Raw genomic sequence first — 7419 nt, 5'->3', positions numbered from 1 at the left:
GATAAGATAGTACTTTATTGTCCGTGTACACGGAAATTTGTCTTGCAATACAAGCTCCAACAATTATAGCACACACAAACTAAAAACAAAAACATACAGTCATCAATAAAAAGTATACAAAAGTACTTCCATAATATTATGGGTACTCCGCCCTGCAGGAGTGTTCTTCAATAGCCATAAATATATACATATATTAAAATGCAAGTGGGGGGGAAACTATCACTTCTTTCCCCTCATGTGTTGATTCAGCATCGATATAGACAGAGGAACAAATGAGTGCTTATATTTGTTCTTCCTGCACTCCGGGACCCTATAGCGTCTCCCAGAGGGCAGGAGTTGATACTCTTGATTCAACACATGGGAATAATCTTGGGTGATTTTATGAGCCAATCGTACAGTATGTACTTCATGACTTTCAATAAACGCCGTCTCAACCGACTGTCCCACCAATTTGGAACAAATTCCCCGGAGCCGGAAAATCCTGGCCTTCAAATGAGCTGAGAGGCCCCCAAACCACACTGCGCCTCCATACTGCAGAATGCTTTGAATGGTTGACACAAAGAAAAGAGACAGGATTTCACTACTCGCTCCGAATGACCTAAGTCTCCTTAAAAAATAAATTCTCTGTTGTACCTTTCCGCAGATGTAGTCTACATGATAGGTCCAGGAAAGGTCACAGTCCACATACACTCCAAGATATTTAAATGATGATTTTTGTTTTATGATTTGATTATGGATGATTAATGGTGTAATGTGGCATTCATGAGAGGTGCCGAAGATGATCTCTTCCGTTTTCTGTGTATTGAGAATGATAGCATTTTCATCGCACCACTCTACAAGATTATTCACTGTTTGCACATAAAGTTCAGCCCCTTCCCCCTCCTTCATCAAAGCTACCAGAGCAGTATCATCAGAAAATTTGATTTTTTTCCGGAATAAATTTGATATTTTAGTAATTGTTTTATTTTATTTTTTATTGTTCACTCTTATTTATCTATATGTTTATGTCTATTGCTTTGGCAATATTGTGCTATTGTACACATTCATGCCAATAAAGCTAATTTGAATTTGAATTTGAATTTGAGAGAGAGAGAGAGAGAGAGAGAGAGAGAGAGAGAGAGAGAGAGAGAGAGAGAGAGAGAGAGAGAGAGAGAGAGAGAGAGTCATTTGAGGGCTTGATGAGATTTTTCAACTCATGAATATTATGGATAAGGTTATTTTGGATCCAGAGATTATAGTAACTCACTTCAAGTAAAATGTTAATAATATTTTTAATAAATATACAGAAATCATTGTAATATGCTGATTTGCTGCTTGTTACGGTTCGTGTCTCGTGTTTCCCTCTACTTATGATGACGTCATGACTCTGTGCTTCTTTAGGCTGCGTCCCAATTCGCCTACTTATACTACGACCTAAAAGTATGTACTCTTTTTGTGAAGAAAAAGTACATACTTTTGAGTGTGTAGCAAAAGAGTAGGCAAGCTTCGGGACATACTACTTCGTCATCATTTAACGGACGTGCATCCAGTCACCTGCCCTGTCAATCACTTTCTCACAGTTAAAATCCTCCATTCAATCTAATTTAATTTCCTACCGTTTCGGAGAGAAATGTTGTGGCATGTTGATCTGCAGTCGTGGGTCTTTCATGCGGAGACTCTCCTCATGTGTTTGCAATTTGAATGATGCATTTAAAAGTTAATGGCTATAAACGTATCTTTACAAAAGTTCACAATGCTGCTGCAGATGTAATATAATGTAGACAACATTGAATAAATAAATGTTCGTCAGGTTAGATACTGATAATTAATCACTCAAACCCCTTTATCTAAACCTCTCTACATAACCACCGGACTCGCGCGTCCTCCATGTCTGTAGTTTTTTAACACTTGTCACTCGTGTTTGTAGTTCTAATCGAATCCTCGTCCAGCGCGCGATGGGTTGTGGGCAATATCAGCCGTTAGAGTGCGCATCGATCTGCACTTCGGATTCTGACCGGAAAAAGTAGACCATCCGGGTATCTTTGGAACACTCATTTCAACATACTACGATTTGGGACGTACTAATTCTATTTTCGAATACTATTTAGGACGGATAGTATGCGAATTGGGATTACTGATGGGTCTGCACCTGTGTATCACCTACACCTGCGCCTCGTTGGAGTCGGTGCTGATCCACTATAAGACGGACGCTGACGCGGAGTATGGCAGGAGAGAGGAGAACCAGCAAACAAGCATTTCTTTCGTGTTTCAGTTCTTTTATTTACTTTACTTGGTTGATCGTCTTGTTAATGTTTGTTGCCTTCATATTGTTTGAAGTATATTAGTTATATTTATTTGTGATACGTGTTTCTTGAGTTTTTGCGTGTTTGTAAGAAATAAATGTCAATGCAGCGCACTTGAGTTTCACGTGTCCTCCTTTATGTTGTGAAACCCTTACGTAGCCAGTTTTTTTTCCAAAAAGGGTTCGTAACACTGCTCAAGATTTCTCATTATTATCAATGTTGAAAACATTTGTGACGCTCTATATGTTTTTCAGGATTCTTATATGTTTTTCAGGATTCTTTAACAAATAGAAAATTCAAAAGATCAGTATTTATTTAAAAATCGAAATCTTTTGTAATATTATAAATGTCTTCTGCCAGTTTTGATCAATTTAATGCATCCTTGCTGAATGGAAGTATTAATTGCTTTAAAAAGACAACTCTCTGACCTCAAACTTTTGATTTGTTTAAAAAATGATTTCACCATCAGAACAGGAGACAGAGATGTGGATCACACACACCAAAACTGATGCATTATAACAGAAGATTGTGCGTAGTAAACTCTCATGTTTAATCGTGATTAGTTAGGCTGTAAGTGTCATCCTTTGGTCTAACCTATTCAAGTATCCAGTGACAGAATTGAAATGTCATATTGAATTCAGTGTATAATTCATAAATAAGGTAAGATACAAGTACTGTTTTTGGGCTTGAGAATGAAACCTCAATTTAAAATCTCAGTGTAGCTAAATATTCTGGCCTGACATAGAACATTTATAATTAAGGTATTTATAGCATTTCAAATATTTAACTTTCTCCTTTAAGAAAACTGATAAACTCAGGTTTAGCACAGACTATCAGAAACTCAACAGTGTCACTAAACCTGACTCTTTTCCTCTGGTCAGGATGAAGGATTGCAGATTGCGTGGGTTCAGCGCCATATGTTACTAAACTGGACTTGCTGAAAGGTTATTGGCAAGTGTCTGTTACTGCTCGTGCCTCTGATCTCTGCATTTCTGACACCGGATGACTTTCTGCAAGATACGCTCATGGCTTTCAGGATGAGAAGCGCTCCAGACACTTTCCAGCGGCTGAGAGGCATAGATAGATAGATGGATGGATGGATGGATGGATGGATGGATGGATGGATGGATGGATGGATGGATGGATGGATGGATGGATGGTTGGATGGATGGTTGGTTGGTTGGATGGATGGATGGATGGATGGATGGATGGATGGATGGATGGATGGATGGATGGATGGATGGATGGATGGATGGATGGATAGATAGATAGATAGATAGATAGATAGATAGATAGATAGATGGATGGTTGGATAGATAGATAGATAGATAGATAGACAGACAGACAGACAGAGACAGACAGACAGACAGACAGACAGATAGATAGATAGATAGACAGACAGACAGACAGACAGACAGATAGATAGATAGATAGATAGATAGATAGATAGATAGATAGATAGATAGATAGATAGATAGATAGATAGATAGATAGATAGATAGATGAGGGACAAAGTACTTCCTCAGTCTGTCTGTGGAGCAGGACAAAGAGAGAAACCTGTCGCTGAAGGTGCTCTTCTGTCTAACAATGATATTGTGCAGTGGGTGAAAGGCATTGTCCAAGATAGAAGAAAACTTGCTAAGGGTCCTCCTCTCTGCCACAGATGTTACAGAGTCAAGCTTCACCCCCACCACAGAACCAGCCTTCTTCACCAACTTATCCAGCCGCGTGGTGTCCCTTTTTTTAATGCCACTCCCCCAACATACCACAGCATAGAAGAGGACGCTAGCGATGACCGTCTGATAAAACATCTGCAGTAGCTTCTGACAGATATTGAAGGACCCTAACCTTCTCAGAAAATATAGTCTACTCTGTCCCTTCCTGTATAGGGCATCTATGTTTTTGGACCAGTCCAGTCTGTTGTCCAGCTGCAGACCGGTGTATTTATAGGTCTGGACCAGCTCCACACAGTCACCTTCAATAAGCACAGGCTGCAGTTGGGGCCTCGGTCTCCACACTCCACCAAAGTCGACCACAATCTCCTTCGTTTTTGTAGTGTTGAGCTGTAGTTGGTTAAAACTACACCACCTCACAAATTCATCAATCAGGGTCCGATACTCCCCCTCATCTCCGTTCGTAATACACCCCACGATTGCAGTGTCGTCGTCAGAATACTTCTGCATGGGACACTATTCCGAGTTGTACTTAAAATCGGAGGTGTACAGTGTGAACAAGTCCGGGGAGAGCACTGTCCCCTGTGGTGCTCCTGTGCTGCTGACCACGCTCTCAAAGGTGCAGTCTCTCAGCCGAACGTACTGTGATCTCTCAGTAAGATAGTCCGTAACCCACGTTATTAGTTTTAAGTCCACACCCATCCCCTTCAGTTTGTCCTTCAGTAGAGAGGGCTGGATGGTATTCAATGCGCTGGAGAAATCAAATTCTCACAGCGCTACCACCCCTATCCAGGTACGAAAAAGACTGATGGAGCAGATTGAGAATGGCGTCGTCCACCCCAGCCTCTCCTGATACGCAAACTGCAGAGGGTCGAGCGCATGGCGCACCTGTGGTCTGAGGTGGTGTAACAGCAGCCGCTCCATGGTCTTCATGACGTGTGATGTCAGGGCAACTGGCCTGAAATCATTCGGCTCCTTGGGGTGTGGCTTCTTCGGTACAGGCAGGGCCGTCCATAAGGGGGGATAAAGGGGAACGTTTTCTGGGGCCCAGCCGCTAGGGGGGGCCCATGCAATAATTACGTTCATCCTAAATATAAGCAAAGGTTACCATATTTTATTTTTAACCAAAATAGCACCATTTATTGTTGAAAGTGAGAAAAAAAAGCATTTTATTTAATGTTGCTTGAGTAAAATGTAGCCTGTGTCATAATGAAACACCCCTCTCCTGAAAATGGTCTGAGTAGGCTAGTTTTTGTTGTACGTAACGCAAAGTCAAAACGCCAGTGCTTCGCGCCAGTTCGCGGTCAGCAGCGCAAGTGAGTGACACACGATGGAGTGCGCGAATTGACACGGTAAGACCATAGACAGTAAAAGAAAAAGTAAGACCCTTTTCCTCACCATCTCCCCAGTGTGATTGAATCAATCGATTGCCTAAAATCGTCCTGTGAAATTATCTAATGAGGCCTTATCAGATGCGCGAGGACTGAGAGAATATTTCCTGTCATTTACAGCAGTTGTCATGTGCACTGTCCGGCTAAAACTACTACAACATATCGAAGATAGGATGGAATTTGCTTCTGCAGAGTGGCAGTCTTATGGTGTGTTCACACCGAACGCTAATAGAGCGTCAAATACGCGTCTATCGCGTTTAGTTAGACGCTTGAATCTTCTGCTCGAGTTCAAATTTTTCAACTTGCGCGGAAGACGTTCGCGGCAAACGTGTCGCCCAATTCGCGTCATTCGCGTCGCCCGGCGCGAATGATGCGTCTATTCGAGTCTTTGCATTGACTTTGTATGTAATCTACTCGTGCAAATAATTAAATTCGCGTTCGGTGTGAACACACCATTAGATATTGGACAGGTCGCGGGAATGGGGTTGTTTCATGACAATTTTAATTTTTTTTTCATTGGTTGTTGCGTTAAATCATACCCAGATATAATAGTGCTATTTTCTGATTGGCTTTTGTGTAGCTCGACGAACAACAACACAGAGGAGACGCGCTTGATTCCTGCCGGGTCCAAAGTGACAGCGGCGCGGCCAGAGACATTTGGGGCGCTGCGGCATATTAAATATATTATAAATCGTTTTTCTGCGTGAGAAATACAATGTGTGGCGGGAGTGCGTGACAAAAGACCGAAATGAGTGACTGTCATGCTCAATGCGTGACACTTGAGAGCCCTGTGTGTGTGTGTGTCATTCGCGCCGCACAATCCCCTCAATGAGTAAGTCTCTCTCAGTTAAATGTATGTGTTAATGTAGCAGAGAGAGAGAGCACACGCATGATATGAGTAGCCTATTGCAGATTTGGGGAGGGCCCATTCACTGGACCTTTTCAGGGGCCCAGTCATTTCTGTGGGCGGGCCTGGGTACAGGCACAATAATAGATGTCTTCCACAGCACAGGAACCCTCCCAAACGCAGACTCATGTTGAAGATATATTGTAAAGGGTCACCAAGCTCTCTAGCACAGGCTTTGAGCAGTTTTGGACTTACTCTGTCTGGGCCAGCCGCTTTACTGGGACGGAGCCTTCTCAACTCCCCGCTCACTTGGGCTGCTGTGATGATGGGTAATGGAAGGGGGGTATTAATCTCACATCCAGTGCTGTTAAAGGGATAGTTCGGCCAAAAATGATATTTAACACATGCATTACTCACCCTCAAGCCGTTCGAGATGCATATGTCAATCTTGTTTCAGACGAAAACATTTTCAGTTATTTTAGAAAATGTCTTAGACCCTTCAGTGGATATAATGTGAAGCAATGGGGTCCACCTCCTTCAAGTCCCAAAATGTGCATATATCCTTCACAAAAGTAATCCATCCGGCTCCAGGGGGATAAACAAAGGCCTTCTGAGGGTAATCCGTGCGGTTTTGTCGTAAAAATATACATATTTAAAACTTTATAAATGAAAATATCTGACTTCCGGCAACGATCGACGTGCGTCCACGGGTGATGGAAGTCGGCGTACGAGGTAGGACGTAGCGTAGGAACCGTTGTGACGTAGACGTTGTTTTGCTCTGCACTCTGGCTGCGCAGGCGCGTTCGTTCTACGTCACGACGGTTCCTACGCTACGACTTGCAACTAGTGATACCCTCAACGTCCTCCCCATACGCCTCCTGCAGCATTCCCCAATCGGTACACTGGAAACAGTCCCGCAGGGCCTCCTCCACCCCAGGAGACCACTTTCTGAAGGAACGTGTGGTGGTGGGTTGCCTTACAACTTTTGGCTTATAGTGAGGCTGGAGAAGAACAAGATTGTGGTCTGATCTCCCCAGTGGTGGTAGAGAAATTGCAGTGTATGCATCCTTAACATTAGCATACAGTAAATCAATAGTTCTGTTTCCTCTGGTGGAACAGTCAACATACTGGCAGAAAGCAGACAGTGAGGAGTCCAGTGTGACGTGGTTAAAATCCCCAGAAATAAACATGAAGGCTTCTGGGTGCTGTGTCTGCAGTCTCGCGAC

This window comes from Rhinichthys klamathensis, unplaced genomic scaffold, assembly GCF_029890125.1.
Source record: "Rhinichthys klamathensis goyatoka isolate OS25496 unplaced genomic scaffold, OSU_Roscu_1.1 h1tg000176l_1, whole genome shotgun sequence".
Taxonomy (NCBI): Eukaryota; Metazoa; Chordata; class Actinopteri; order Cypriniformes; family Leuciscidae; genus Rhinichthys; species Rhinichthys klamathensis.
This window is presented reverse-complemented; position numbering follows the sequence as displayed.